We start from the raw sequence: 16,645 nt of genomic DNA, 5'->3' as shown, positions 1-16,645 counted from the left end.
CAGCAGGCCACAGGAATGATCCAGAGAAACACAAGTCCAACACTGGAACATTGACAGGAAGCATGAATCAAAGCATTAGGTGGGGTTAAGTAGAGAAGCACCTAACGACCTCACCAGATCACCTGAGGGAGGAAACTCAGAAGCAGCAGTACCAGTTTCCTCCACAAACGGAAGCTCCCAGAGAGAATCAGCCGAAGTACCACTTGTGACCACAGGAGGGAGCTCTGCCACAGAATTCACAACAGTACCCCCCTCCCCTTGAGGAGGGGTCACCGAACCCTCACCAGAGCCCCCAGGCCGACCAGGATGAGCCACATGAAAGGCACGAACAAGATCGGGAGCATGGACATCAGAGGCAAAAACCCAGGAATTATCCTCCTGAGCATAACCCTTCCATTTCACCAGATACTGGAGTTTCCGTCTTGAAACACGAGAATCCAAAATCTTCTCCACAATATACTCCAATTCCCCCTCCACCAAAACCGGGGCAGGAGGGTCAACAGATGGAACCATAGGTGCCACGTATCTCCGCAACAATGACCTATGGAAGACGTTATGTATGAAAAAAGAATCTGGGAGGGTCAGACGAAAAGACACAGGATTAATAACCTCAGAAATCCTATAAGGACCAATGAAACGAGGTTTAAACTTCGGAGAGGAAACCTTCATAGGAATATGACGAGAAGATAACCAAACCAGATCCCCAACACGAAGTCGGGGACCCACACGGCGTCTGCGATTAGCGAAACGTTGAGCCTTCTCCTGGGACAAGGTCAAATTGTCCACTACATGAGTCCAAATCTGCTGCAACCTGTCCACCACAGTATCCACACCAGGACAGTCCGAAGACTCAACCTGTCCTGAAGAGAAACGAGGATGGAATCCAGAATTGCAGAAAAATGGCGAAACCAAGGTAGCCGAGCTGGCCCGATTATTAAGGGCGAACTCAGCCAAAGGCAAAAAGGACACCCAGTCATCCTGATCGGCAGAAACAAAGCATCTCAGATAGGTTTCCAAGGTCTGATTGGTTCTTTCGGTCTGGCCATTAGTCTGAGGATGAAAAGCCGAGGAAAAAGACAAGTCAATGCCCATCCTACCACAAAAGGCTCGCCAAAACCTCGAAACAAACTGGGAACCTCTGTCAGAAACGATATTCTCTGGAATGCCATGCAAACGAACCACATGCTGGAAGAACAATGGCACCAAATCAGAGGAGGAAGGCAACTTGGACAAGGGTACCAGATGGACCATCTTAGAAAAGCGATCACAGACCACCCAAATGACTGACATCTTTTGAGAGACGGGAAGATCTGAAATAAAATCCATAGAGATATGTGTCCAAGGTCTCTTCGGGACCGGCAAGGGCAAAAGCAACCCACTGGCACGAGAACAGCAGGGCTTAGCCCGAGCACAAATCCCACAGGACTGCACAAAAGTACGCACATCCCGCGACAGAGACGGCCACCAAAAGGATCTAGCCACTAACTCTCTGGTACCAAAGATTCCAGGATGACCAGCCAACACCGAACAATGAACCTCAGAGATCACTTTATTTGTCCACCTATCCGGGACAAACAGTTTCTCCGCTGGACAACGATCGGGTTTATTAGCCTGAAATTTTTGCAGCACCCGCCGCAAATCAGGGGAGATGGCAGACACAATTACTCCTTCCTTGAGGATACCCGCCGGCTCAGATAAACCCGGAGAGTCGGGCACAAAACTCCTAGACAGAGCATCCGCCTTCACATTTTTAGAGCCCGGAAGGTACGAAATCACAAAGTCAAAACGGGCGAAAAACAGCGACCAACGAGCCTGTCTAGGATTCAAACACTTAGCAGACTCAAGATAAGTCAGGTTCTTATGATCAGTCAATACCACCACGCGATGCTTAGCTCCCTCAAGCCAATGACGCCACTCTTCGAATGCCCACTTCATGGCCAGCAACTCTCGGTTGCCCACATCATAATTCCGCTCAGCAGGCGAAAACTTCCTGGGAAAAAAAGCGCATGGTTTCATCACTGAACAATCAGAACCTCTCTGCGACAAAACAGCCCCTGCTCCAATCTCAGAAGCATCAACCTCGACCTGGAACGGAAGAGAAACATCAGGTTGACACAACACAGGGGCAGAAGAAAAACGACGCTTCAACTCTTGAAAAGCTTCCACAGCAGCAGAAGACCAATTGACCAAATCAGCACCCTTCTTGGTCAAATCGGTCAATGGTTTAGCAATACTAGAAAAATTGCAGATGAAGCGACGATAAAAATTAGCAAAGCCCAGGAACTTTTGCAGACTTTTCAGAGATGTCGGCTGACTCCAATCATGGATGGCTTGGACCTTAACAGGAACCATCTCGATAGTAGAAGGGGAAAAGATGAACCCCAAAAATGAAACCTTCTGCACACCAAAGAGACACTTTGATCCCTTCACAAACAAAGAGTTAGCACGCAGGACCTGAAAAACCGTTCTGACCTGTTTCACATGAGACTCCCAATCATCCGAGAAGATCAAAATGTCATCCAAGTACACAATCAGGAATTTATCCAGGTACTCTCGGAAGATGTCATGCCTAAAGGACTGAAACACTGATGGAGCATTGGCAAGTCCGAATGGCATCACTAGATACTCAAAATGACCCTCGGGCGTATTAAATGCAGTTTTCCATTCATCGCCTCGCCTGATTCGCACCAGATTATACGCACCACGAAGATCAATCTTGGTGAACCAACTAGCCCCCTTAATCCGAGCAAACAAATCAGATAACAAAGGCAAGGGGTACTGAAATTTAACAGTGATCTTATTAAGAAGGCGATAATCTATACAAGGTCTCAGCGAACCATCCTTTTTGGCTACAAAAAAGAACCCTGCTCCTAATGGCGACGATGACGGGCGAATATGCCCCTTCTCCAGGGATTCCTTCACATAACTGCACATAGCGGTGTGCTCAGGCACGGATAAATTAAACAGTCGACCTTTTGGGAATTTACCACCAGGAATCAAATTGATAGCACAATCACAATCCCTATGCGGAGGTAGGGCATCGGACTTGGGCTCATCAAATACATCCCGGTAATCAGACAAGAACTCTGGAACCTCAGAAGGGGTGGATGACGAAATTGACAAAAATGGAACATCACCATGTACCCCCTGACAACCCCAGCTGGACACCGACATGGATTTCCAATCCAATACTGGATTATGGGCTTTTAGCCATGGCAAGCCCAACACGACCATATCATGCAGATTATGCAACATCAGAAAGCGAATATCCTCCTGATGTGCAGGAGCCATGCACATGGTCAGCTGGGTCCAGTATTGAGGCTTATTCTTGGCCAAAGGCGTAGCATCAATACCTCTCAATGGAATAGGACACTGCAAGGGCTCCAAGAAAAACCCACAACGCTTAGCATATTCCAAGTCCATCAAATTCAGAGCAGCGCCTGAATCCACAAACGCCATGACAGAATATGATGACAAAGAGCAGATCAAGGTAACGGACAGAAGAAATTTTGACTGTACCGTACCAATGGTGGCAGACCTAGCGAACCGCTTAGTGCGCTTAGGACAATCAGAGATAGCATGAGTGGAATCACCACAGTAGGAACACAGCCCATTCAGACGTCTGTGTTCTTGCCGTTCAACTCTGGTCAAAGTCCTATCGCACTGCATAGGCTCAGGTTTAAGCTCAGGCAATACCGCCAAATGGTGCACAGATCTACGCTCACGCAAGCGTCGACCGATCTGAATAGCCAAAGACATAGACTCATTCAAACCAGCAGGCATAGGAAATCCCACCATGACATCCTTAAGGGCTTCAGAGAGACCCTTTCTGAACATAGCTGCCAGTGCAGATTCATTCCATTGAGTGAGCACTCACCATTTTATAAATTTCTGGCAATATACCTCTATCTCATCCTGACCCTGACAAAGAGCCAGCAAATACTTTTCTGCCTGATCCACTGAAATAGGCTCATCGTACAGCAATCCGAGCGCCAGGAAAAACGCATTGATATTACTTAATGCAGGATCTCCTGGCGCAAGAGAAAATGCCCAGTCCTGAGGGTCGCCGCGCAAAAAAGAAATAATAATCAAAACCTGTTGAACTGGATCACCAGAGGAACAAGGTTTCAAGGCCAGAAATAACTTACAATTATTTTTGAAACTCAGAAACTTAGTTCTATCTCCAAAAAACAAATCAGGAATAGGAATTCTTGGTTCTAACATAGATTTCTGATCAATAGTGTCTTGAATCTTTTGTACTCTTGCCGAGAGCTGATCCACAAATGAAGACAGACTTCTAATGTCCATCGCTACACCTGTGTACTGAACCACCCAAATGTCTAGGGGAAAAAAAAGACAAAACACAAAGCCAAGAAAAAAAAATGGTCTCAGAACTTCTTTTTTCCCTCTATTGAGAATCATTAGTACTTTTGGCTTCCTGTACTGTTGTGAAAGGCAATTCAGTATCACAATGGACATGGAGGTCAGAGCACATACAGTGATCTGACAATAACCCAAAATAATAGAACGAGCTCTGAGACGTGGGAACTCTGCAGACCACAATCCCTGATCCTCTCCAAACACAACTAGAGGCAGCCATGGATTGCGCCTAACGCTACCTAAGCAACTCGGCACAGCCTGAGAAACTAACTAGCCTGAAGATAGAAAAAATAAGCCTACCTTGCCTCAGAGAAATACCCCAAAGGAAAAGGCAGCCCCCCACATATAATGACTGTGAGTAAGATGAAAAGACAAACGTAGGGATGAAATAGATTCAGCAAAGTGAGGCCCGATATTCTAGACAGAACGAGGATAAGAAAGATAACTTTGCGGACTACACAAAACCCTAAAGAAAACCACGCAAAGGGGAAAAAAGACCCTCCGTACTGAACTAACGGCACGGAGGTACTCTTTGCGTCCCAGAGCTTCCAGCAAAACAAATAGACAAGCTGGACAGAAAAAATAGCAACAAATAGCAAAGAAGCACTTAGCTATGCAGAGCAGCAGGCCACAGGAATGATCCAGAGAAACACAAGTAAAAACACTGGAACATTGACAGGAAGCATGAATCAAAGCATTAGGTGGGGTTAAGTAGAGAAGCACCTAACGACCTCACCAGATCACCTGAGGGAGGAAACTCAGAAGCAGCAGTACCAGTTTCCTCCACAAACGGAAGCTCCCAGAGAGAATCAGCCGAAGTACCACTTGTGACCACAGGAGGGAGCTCTGCCACAGAATTCACAACATTGTCCCTGTTGATTGTGAGAGGGGGCGAAGAGGCTCAGACTGCAGAAAAAGAGGGAGCAGGAGGAGGCTCAGATCTGTCAAGCTTTTTAAGGTGTGGACTCCATTGCACCTCGTGCTTGGAATTCAAATGCCTCGTCATGCAGGTGGTGCTCATGATCAGAAGATATATGCCTTGCTTCAGGCTCTGATGCCACAGTATGCAAACCACCTGTCGCTTGTCATCAGCACATTTAATGAAAAATTTCCACAACACGGAGCTCTTTTGATTAGACGTTGGTGTGCTGATTTCAGCAGCACTTTGGGCATTAGCAACTGACTTACTTTCTAAAGGGTGCCCTTTGTTCCTCTTTTGCGGTGTTTCTGGGGCAGCATAGTCACCTCCTCTTCCTCCAAATTGCGCATGTCACTAGGATGGACTCCTCTCCATGTGAGGTCTAGGACCTCATTATCCCCCGAATCATCTTCTACCAATTCTACAACCTTGTCCTCCTTGCCGATCTGCACACTGCAAAAAAACGCAGTAGTTGGTAAATTAATTTTGTCATCATCTGACATGTGCTGCACTGGTCAACTGACTGTGTGCACTAGCCTTCCCACGTGTCCTCATCCTCAATGGAAAAAAATATATTTCTTTGACCTACAAATGGAAATGAGACAGCTGATGCTAATGGAGCGCTCCTGTGGGCAGTGGGGTACTTGGTACCGGGTATTTTGGTTCTCAAGGGGGATGTCACGGTGGCTGACCCAGTCCGTGGCCCTCGGGAGATCCGTTGTAAAAGGGAAAGGTCTTTAAAGGGGAAATGTTTGTGACGCCACCTGTAGTTTTCGGTCAGGGTGGCCGACGCTGCTTAGGGGGTCCGCTGGGGTGATGTTATGGCAGCTAGATGGTATACCTTCCCACAGGTGAAGTATGTCCCCAGGGCTTCCCTGTATGTAGACGGTGGATGGTGTGAGGCGCAGTGAAGAACGAGGACACAAGGTTGCAGTCTCTTTACCTTTTACTGAAGGCTTCAGCATCCACATTCCAGAGCACCAGATCACAGGGCAGGGAGAGTCCGGCTGGTTTGGAGGCAAATCCAGAGTCCCCTTATCCAGGTGGAAATCAGTAGCCTTCCTCTAGCGCTGCAGTGTTGTAGTCCCTTACTGCTAAGCTTCTCATAAGGTCCTCACAACTGTTGTCGATGTTATAGATGTTATGTCTTTTTCTCTGTCCCCCAGATGGATAGGACAACCCATATGACTGGTGGCTTGAGGCTGTTTGTAGGGACTCTAGCATGCCCCGGCCTCTGAGGGGTGCCACTATGCCTCCTGGGTGTAGGTGCGGACAGGTAACTTGCAATTAGCTGTCCTGCCAGTCTCTGAAGTAGAGCATAGATATCCTTACTCCCTCGGTATTCTGGCTACCGGATTTCTGCGCCTCCGAAGGAAGCAGCCTATTCCTGGCTGATCTCCCTCTGATATCCTCTCCTTTGCTCTGCTTTCCTTCACGCTTGCTGCAATATGTCCTGCTTTCTATCCGTCTGTTTCCTAGGAGCTGCAGTACTTCAGGCTGCAGGCTCCTCTCCCTCTGTCTTCCTGACAGGAACTCCACCTTTTCCCTCCAGATCAGGATGTTCTTATAGGGGAGTTCACCTTAAACAGGCTTAGATCTCCCCCTTCTGGTCTGGAGTGTGAACATGTTGCATGCATTGTGTTACCTGACAAAGAGTTCTCCTTCATTGCCTCCAAATGTAACATCACTCCCCCCTAGAGGAGAATGATATTACTGCAACGACCAGGACCCTGGGGTGCTGCACTAATTATTTATTTCTCAGACTAATAGGAAACAGACAATGGTCCAGTAAAATTATTTCATAGCGGCTTTTGGCACAGTAGTCCCACAGGCGAAGTTGCAGAGTACAGACAGAAACTTTTTTGCAGAGTGCGCAGTCAGATTCTGTCCCTCATACCAGATGCATCCTGTCCCTAAACTTATAAGAGTAGAATGGTGACGATACTCATGATACGGCCTTTATACAGTCATTTGCTGTGCCGGCCAATTGCAAACATGTAAATACATTTAATCCTCACCTTGATCCTCCTTCCTCCCACCATGTTGAGTCCCTGGAGACTAGTGATCGTACATTAGGACACTTCTGAAGAGCTCTTTACCACAACATTTCCTGATTGTGGCCTCTTAGCCTGCATTCTCCAAAAGGGACAGGGGGACATGCTGTTTAGTCATGCACAAAACTTAGAACAGCCATGGCCACAAGAACATGATGATGGGGAATGGCAAATTTAGGATAAAGAGGAAGATGATGATCAGACATAGTTGCCTCTAAGTTTTGTTGTTGTTAAGTCATGAAGTCAGGAGGACCAGGGTGCAATGGTTGGAAGACGAGGTTGCAGATGACGAAGTCACTGACCCAAATTGAGAAGCTGGCATGCAGAGCAAGGCCAGCATCACAGAGGGGAAGAAATCGTCAGACCCAAAACAGGCAGGAAGAGGCAAAGGGGTGACCAGAGGGACAAGGCCGAAAACTGTTCTGCAGACCACCATCACTCGTGCTTTTCACCGTCAAAGAGATGCTCCCCAGTTTGGGAATTTGTAAAGAGAATTGAGAGACTAACAAAATGAAAATTTGCAACCTGTACAATGCTGAGATCAGCAGGGGCATGACCACTAAGAACCTAACCACCACCAGCCTGATCAGGCACATGTCATCTAAGCACCTGGCTTTGCGGACCGAAGCCTGGGTCCATGATTGGTGCCATCAGATTACACCACTGCCTCTTCCCCTGTGCTAGGTGCTACCCAATCCTCTGTCCAAAACATTGGCACAGATGCCTCCTGCCCTGCACCTATTCTTGCACATTCTGACTTACCATTATCAAGCACTTGCAAATCCTTGTTCCAGCACAGCGTTCTGCTGACACTACCCCATGCCTTGTAATTAATTGGTAGACACAGAGGATATCCACTGACTCATGGCGGCAGCAGTCTCTCAGTACTCGGTCGCCAGCCACCACTTTTTCTCTGGGTGTGACGTTCCCGCCTTGTACCAGCACGTGTCCAGGAACATCACCCGTGCTCTTACCAATGCACTAACTGGAATTGTTCAATTAGCAACTGACACATGGGTGAGTGATTGTGGTCAAGGACGCTACATTTCCCTGCTGGCATGCTAGGTGAACATTGTGGAGGCTGGAGCCGAGTCATACCATGGCACTTCGCATGTACTCCTGATGCTGAAGATTGCTGGCTCTACTTCTATCAGGATTTCCTCCACCTCCTACAGCAGTTCCTGCACCCCGTCCTGCTCCTTCTCATCCTTTATCTCCAATGTGCTATCTCCGAGAATGTCATCCATATCAGCTGGAAACTGAAAGCTGCCTCAGTGAAGAGGCATCAGGCTCTGCTGAAACCAATTTGTCTAGAAGACAAACTGAATACCGCAGCGGAGTAACTTAAAGGAATAACAGACCAGACAGATCTGTGGTTTTTGCCAGTGAGCTTCCAACAAGACATGGTCGTGTGTGATAATGGGTGTAACCTGGTGGTGGCTGTGAGGCCTGGCAAGCTGACACATATACCATGCTTGGCACATGTGCTCATCTTGGTACTTCAGCAGTTTCTGAAAACATACCCAGATTTGCCAGAGCTTCTGGTTAAGGTGCACCGCGTCAGTGCCCATTTCCTCAAGTTGGCTACAACTGCCATCTCTCTGGCAGTGCTGCAGAAGCATGCAAGTGCCATCTCACTGACTGATGTCACGCCACCACTCACTGGAACTCCACATTGCACATGCTGGCAAGGCTTTGTGAGCAGAAGAGGCCAGTGGTTGAGTACCAACTCCGACACGCCCGTTGGTATTCTGGTTAGCCTCCACATTTGAAGAGTGGGCATGGATGTCTGACATTTTTGCATTTCTCCAAGACTTTGAGGACTCCACAAAGAAGGTGAGCGGCGATGCCGCCATAGTCAGCGCAACTATCCCGCTTCTGTGCCTACTTAAACAGTCGCTGCTCACAATTAAACATGAAGCTTTGCATTTGGTCCAGGTGAGGATGGAGGAAGACATAACACAGAGATTGTAGTCGGCCCAGCCTCATCTCATCTGCTCAGTGAGGATTGGATATCAATAATGAGGTGGATGCTGAGGAGGAGGAACAAGAGGAACAGGAGCTGGTGGCTAGCTCAACAGAGGCTAAAAAGTAACCTCAAAGATATACCATGCCTAGGTTTCAGCAGCTTACAAAGAATATATACATCCAAAAAAAAAACGAAAAAAGCTATTGCCTTAAAAGTATTAACATTTTATTTCAATCATTTAAAATCAACAAAATTTAGCAAAAAGATAGCATCAAATATAAAATTTCTGGAGGACACAATGTGCAACATATAAACGGACCAGCCTATGCAGTAATGGCGCCAAGGGTTATATGGTAAGTAAGCAAAAACGTATGAGTATATGAAAAATCATTGAAAAATACAAGGTAGGAAAAAGGGGGTAAAAAAAACCCTCTGTAAATGGTCAAATAGACCTAAGGTGTCACAAACAGTGGCAGTTAGGTGCTAAAAATGTATATAGCCTAAGTAGGAATAGATGGCAAATAAGCTGAAAGTGCTGTATTACATGCAGTAGTAAAGTGTCTAAATGCAGGTGCAGCCTAATAAGGAAATACGAGATTAAGTCAGCCCAAGTAAGTTAAAGCACCCATTAATAACCCAGTAGATATAACGCCTAGTGGCGAAGGCACATTACCTCTTCGGCGTTGACCGATTCCCCGACGCGTATTTCGCATGCAGCTTTTTCGAGGAGTTTTGAGTAGCCACACAACCTTCATCTGGTCTCTCCTATGTGGATGGACTTAGGATGGGAATGAGGAGGAAGAGAGGGAGAAGGTGGAAGAGATAGAGAGTCGTTATCATGGTGGAGAGAAGGCAGTGTTGGCTGTATGGAGTTTGGCACACAACTTTATGTACCGCTGCCTTTCCTGTGATTGTCGCATTGTATTCATCTTGGCCAAAAAAAGAGTCCTGGTTATTCACCCTGCTGGACCCACAATACAAGAACTTAACATCTCTTCTTTCTGAGGTGGAGAGGTTTTCTACAATAGTGCTATACAAGAAGGCCACTGTGGAAATTATGTTGAAAAAATTCCCATCAAACAACACTAGTTGCAGGGGGCAAACTTCGTTGTCCAACCAAGGAGGCGAGGTGAGGGAAACACACAGCAGAGGCAGAGGGTACACTGTTAAAGACGTGGGCCAATTTAATAACACCAGCCAAGCGCCAAGGGCTGTGTATTTTTGACAAGGAGGGAAAAGTTTTCAAGATGGTCATGCAATACCTGGCCAACCAAACCAGTGTACTCCCTAATTCTTCTATGACTTTCAACTATTGTGTCTCAAAGCCGGAAAACTTGCATGAGCTATCCCTCTTTACCTTGGAGGTGTTGTGCTACCCTACTGCAAGCATCTTGTCTGAGCAGGCTTTTAGTGCCTTCGAGGGAGTCATAACATACAGGCACTTTCACCTGACAACACAGAATACAGACAGGCTCACACTTATAAAAATGAACAAAGACTGGATTAGCCCACACTTTTCCACACCACCAGATGACAGCAGCACAAAGTGTTTGTAATATTCAATATTTTAATGAGGCAAGCCAGTTGTTCCCTGTTGTTGCTCCTCATAATTTCTGTCTGGCTTTGCACTTTCTGCAAAGCCTTTATGACTGTATAAATACCTCTACTACACTTCCAAAATATTTTCATTGAAAATTTTTTATGGATTCAATACAGTTTAACACGGTTATTGTGCATTATGGTAGTATGTAAAAGTTGCAAAAAGTGTAGAAGAATATTTTAGGATTAAATTAATCATCCATAGAGTACATTTTTGTGATATATAAGACTAAAAAAAATACACTAAAACATTTTGCTGAGTTACATTTCTCAGCCACAAAGTATTACGTGTTCTTGGGCACATTTTGTTGATATACAACCCTCAAAATACTTGTTCAAAATGTTATCGTTATTATATTGATCATCCATAGACTATTTCATATTCAGGAGTACCTTTCCTTGATAAATAACTATCAAAAAAATTTGCTCAAAATTTATCAGTATTATATTGCTCATCCATAGGGTATTACATCTTATTAGGCACAGCTCGTTATATAAGCCTCAAAAAACATTCAAAATTTATTGGTATTACTGTATATTGATAATCCATAGACTTTTAAATATTCTTGGGTAGATTTCAGTTGTATATAAGCCTCCAAAAACTTGTTTAAAATGTATCGGCATTATATTGCTCACCTATAGACTATTCTGTGTTCTGGAGTCCATTTTGTTGGTATAACAGCTTGAAAAAACTTGTTCAAAAATGTATTCGTATTATATTGCTCAACTATTATTACATATTCCTGGGTACATTTCATTGGTACATAACCCTCAACTTGTTCAAAATGTATCAGTATTACCGTATATTGCTCACATATTGGGTATTACATTTTCTTGGTACATTTTGTTCCTGTAAAAGCCTCAAAAAACTTCTTCAAAATTTTATCAGTATTGTATGGCTCATCCATAGACTATTTTGTGGTCTGCAGTATATTTAGTTTAGTTAGTATACTGTTTAACACTCAAAAATGGCTTCAAAAACTCAGGCTGTGTACACACGTGGCAGATTTGGTGCGTTTTCGTTGCCTTTTTTTCTGCACCTATTTGTGACAAAATCTGTAGCAAAACCTGATGCCAACAAAGGGAATAAGAATCCTGACTTGTCATGCACATGTTGAGTATTATTAACTTGCAGATTTGATGCAGAAAATAATCTGCTGCATTTCATTTCTCTGCATTTTTGCCCTACGTTTTTCACCATTGACTTCACGCAAATCAATCAAAAACGAAGACAAAAACGCACCAAAAATGCGCAGTTTTGCAGATGCATTTTTCCTGCCGATGCATTTTTCCTGCCAAGAGGTACAGAAGTTTTATTCAACGTGTGCACACACCCTTACTTTTCTATACTTGTTCATTATATGCATTTTTTTATATGTTTATGTTTATCTTGCATAGAACTGCCTTTATATTTTGATCCAATATGGATACGGTAATTTTTTTTGGAACTATATTTGGTGTGATTGATTTGCTATATCCTCGTGACCTATGTTCAGTGAGGGTACTAATTTGTTTTCCTGCAGCTTATTTACTGTCTATATACATTTTTTTTTTTCAAAAAATTCCCCCCACCCCCAAAAAAATATACAGTCTGTTCTGTCAGACTGAGGCCTGTTGAAAAACTAAAGTTTGTCAGGCATAGGTAGCATAGTTGTGTGTGCTACCCTTGTGCCCCCTTTTTTTGGGTGTTTTAAATTAACCGAAAAAGGCCTCATATATCTGCGTGCTCCAAGTTTGGTCATTGGAGGCTGGTGGGTTTTTTTTTTGGCTGTCGGATAGACAAATTCTATACAGCGCTATTTTGCCTAAAAAAAACTTGAAAAACCACAGATTTGCCAGTGTGGTATTTCTGTTACAGCCGTCATATATCTCTGCTCCAAGTTTTGGCATTGGAGCCCGGTGTACTTATTTTTTGGCTGTGTGTAACTCAAATTTTATACAGCACTATTCAGCCTAAAAAATGTTTTAAAGGCCACAGATTTGCCAGAGTGGTATTTCTGTTACAGTCGTCATATATCTCTGCTCCAAGTTTTGGCATTCGAGGCCGGTGTACTTATTTTTTGGCTGTGTGATACTCAAATCCTATACAGCGCTATTTCGCATAAATTAACTTTAAAAAAATAATAATAATTGAATACAGTCTGTTGGGTCAGGCTGAGGCCTGCCTTGTGTTTGGGTTTGAAAAATCGTTAGATTGCAGGCATACTGATCACATATTATTTCGCTACTAATAAAGACATTTCTGTTGAGCATTTGAAATAGTGCAGTAGTCCATTTAAAATGGGGAAGGCAAGGGGCAAGGGATGGGGAAGTGGACGTGATGCTGATGGTGCATCCAGAGGACGAGGCCGTGGGCAGGGTGACAGTGGGCAACAACACAAGACCCACATCATCTCACTCGACCTTCCTGCCCTAGTTTCTAGCGGACCGCTGCACACCACTATTGAAGCCAGAGCAGTGTGAAACAGTTCTTGGTTCGATAGTGGATAATGCTTCCAGTCACTTAGCCACCACCACCACCTTGTCTTCCACATGGTCAAGTCTGAGTAGCCGTGAGAGTGGCCAGGATATTCCTCACCCTTATCCCCCTTCCTCCCACCATGCCGAGTGCCCTGAGACAACTGATCCTACACTTGGACACTCTGAAGAGCTGTTCAGTTTTCCATTTCAAGATTCAGAAATCTCTGCAGGTCAACTTGAAGTGGGGAAAGATGAGATCGCATGTACAGCTGCCCAAAGCTTTGACAAGCCCCGGTCACAAGGAAGCGATGGTGGGAAAGTGTCACAAGAGGTGGACGATGATGAGACACGATTGCTAGAAAGTCAGGAGGAGGAGCAGGGTGCGGATGTGGAAGACGAGGTGGAGGATGACATAGTGACTGACGTAACCTGGCAGGAGGACATGCATAGCAATGACAGCAGCACAAATGGGGAAGGAGGCATATCCCCCCAACAGGTAGGAAGAAGCAGTGTGGTAGCCACAGACAGAAGACGTGCATCTGTTCCCCGTAACACCAACATGAGTGAAGTTGCCATTCCACCTGTGAGATCTTCCCGAGTCTGGCTATTTTTTAAAGACTCTGCCGATAACCCCAAACAGGCCATTTGCAGCACCTGCCATCCCCGCATCAGCAAGGGTGGCAAAACAACCAGCCTGACCACCACCAGCATCATCAGGCACATACAAGCAAAGCACCTGACTTTGTGGGCCGAACCCCAGGCTCCAGGACCACTGCCTGCTGGTCACACCACTACTTCTTCCACTGTTTTGCATAGAAGCCAATCCCCAGTGCACCGTGCATGTGAAGATGCCTCTAGCCCTGCACCTGTTGTGGCCCACAGTCAAGCAGCACCATCAGCAAGCACGTCCACGTCCTTGTCCCAGCACAGCGTTCAGTTGTCTATAACCCAGTCTTTGGAACGCAAGCGGAAATACCCCACCAACGCCCCACAGGCCACAGTCCTCAATTCTAATATTTCTCTTCTGCTTGCACTAGTAATGTTGCCTTTTAGGCTTGTTGAGACGGAAGCTTTCCGCAACCTGATGGCGGTGGCTGTCCCAAGGTACTCGGTCCCCAGTCGCCACTATTTCTCCCGGTGTGCCGTACCGGCATTACACCAGCATGTGTCCCACAGCATTAGCCGTGCCCTCAACAATGCTGTTACTGGGAAAGTCCACCTATCCATGGACACGTGGACAAGTGCTTGTGGGCAGGGACGGTACATCTCAATGACGCCACACTGGGTTAACATAGTGGAAGCCGGGACCCAGTCGGACCTTGGGATGGAAAACATCCTCCCCACGCCGAGGATTGATGGCCCTACATCAATCAGGGTTGCCCCCACAGTCTACAGCTCCTGCACCTCCTCCTCCTCCTCTTCATCCTCAATGTCTGAAATCAACACATCAGTCAGAAGCTGGAAGCACTGCAGCACTGCCTCAGCCAAGTGGCAACAGGCTGTGCTGAAGCTAATCTGCATAGGTGACAAACCGCACAATGCAGAAGAGTTGTGGACTGTGCTGAAAGAGCAGTCAGATGTTTGGATGACACCGCTGAACCTACAGCCAGGCATGGTGGTGTGTGACAATGGCCGTAACCTGGTGGCGGCTCTGAGGCAAGGTGAGCTCACACACGTACCTTGCTTGCCCATGTGCTTAACCTCGTGGTTCAACGTTTTCTGAAAAGCTACCCGGAGCTGCCGGATCTGCTAGTGAAAGTACGCTGTCTGTCTGCCCATTTTAGAAAGTCAGCTACAGCTTCAGCCGCCCTTGCCATGCTACAGCAGCGGTTTCAGCTTCCAGCTCACCAACTGTTGTGTGATGTCCCCACGTGCTGGAACTCTACGCTGCATATGTTGGAAAGGATTTGTGAGCAGAAGAGGGCCGCTGTTATCTACCAACATCAGCAAGGCTGTCGACTTTCAGGTCATACTCCACGCATAAGACCTCAGGAATGGACATGCATGTCAGACATATGTAACATCCTCCAAAACTTTGAGGAATGCACGAACATCGTGAGCGGCGATGATGCCATAATTAGCATCACCATCCTGCTTCTCAGCATTCTGAAAAACTCTCTGCTCACAATCAAAGAGGATGCATTACAAGTGGAACACGAGGACATGGAGCTAGGAAACATACAGGAGGATTACACTCTGCCCAGCCTTATGTCTTCTCAACGTGGATTGGTAGGCAATGAGGAGGAGGAGGAAGAACAGGAGATACTTTCATGCACTATAGACGGTACTACAAACACATCTGTATTAGCTTCTGTTCAGTGGGGATGGCCTGAGGAGGATGAGGATGAGGAGGAGGAGGACAGCATGGTCAGTCGTCCTGTTGGTGAGGACACGGAAGTCTTGCTTGTTAGCAGTCTTGCATGCATGGCTGATTTTATGTTGCCTAACCACCACCAGCCTGATCAGGCACATGTCATCTAAGCACCTGGCTTTGCGGACCGAAGCCTGGGTCCACGATTGGTGTCATCGGATTACACCACTGCCTCTTCCCTTGTGCTAGGTGTTTCCCAATCCTCTGTCCAAAACATTGGCACAGATGCCTCCTGCCCTGCACCTATTCTTGCACATTCTGACTTACCATTATCAAGCACTTGCAAATCCTTGTTCCAGCACAGCGTTCTGCTGACACTACCCCATGCCTTGTAATTAATTGGTAGACACAGAGGATATCCACTGACTCATGGCGGTAGCAGTCCCTCAGTACTCGGTCGCCAGCCACCACTTTTTCTCTGGGTGTGACGTTCCCGCCTTGTACCAGCACGTGTCCAGGAACATCACCCGTGCCCTTACCAATGCACTTACTGGAATTGTTCAATTAGCAACTGACACATGGGTGAGTGATTGTGGTCAAGGATGCTACATTTCCCTGCTGGCACGCTGGGTGAACATTGTGGAGGCTGGAGCCGAGTCATACCATGGCACTGCACATGACCTCTTGACGCTGAAGATTGCTGGCTCTACTTCTATCAGGATTTCCTCCACCTCCTACAGCAGTTCCTGCACCCCATCCTGCTCCTTCTCATCCTTTATCTCCAATGTGCTATCTCCGAGAATGTCATCCATATCAGCTGGAAACTGAAAGCTGCCTCAGTTAAGAGGCATCAGGCTCTGCTGAAACCAATTTGTCTAGAAGACAAACTGCACACCGCAGCGGAGTAACTTAAAGGAATAACAGACCAGACAGATCTGTGGTTTTTGCCAGTG

The sequence above is a fragment of the Ranitomeya imitator genome, chromosome 2 (genome assembly GCF_032444005.1).
Source record: "Ranitomeya imitator isolate aRanImi1 chromosome 2, aRanImi1.pri, whole genome shotgun sequence".
Lineage (NCBI taxonomy): Eukaryota > Metazoa > Chordata > Amphibia > Anura > Dendrobatidae > Ranitomeya > Ranitomeya imitator.
The sequence above is the reverse complement of the archived record's forward strand: the minus strand, read 5'-3'. Positions refer to the sequence as shown.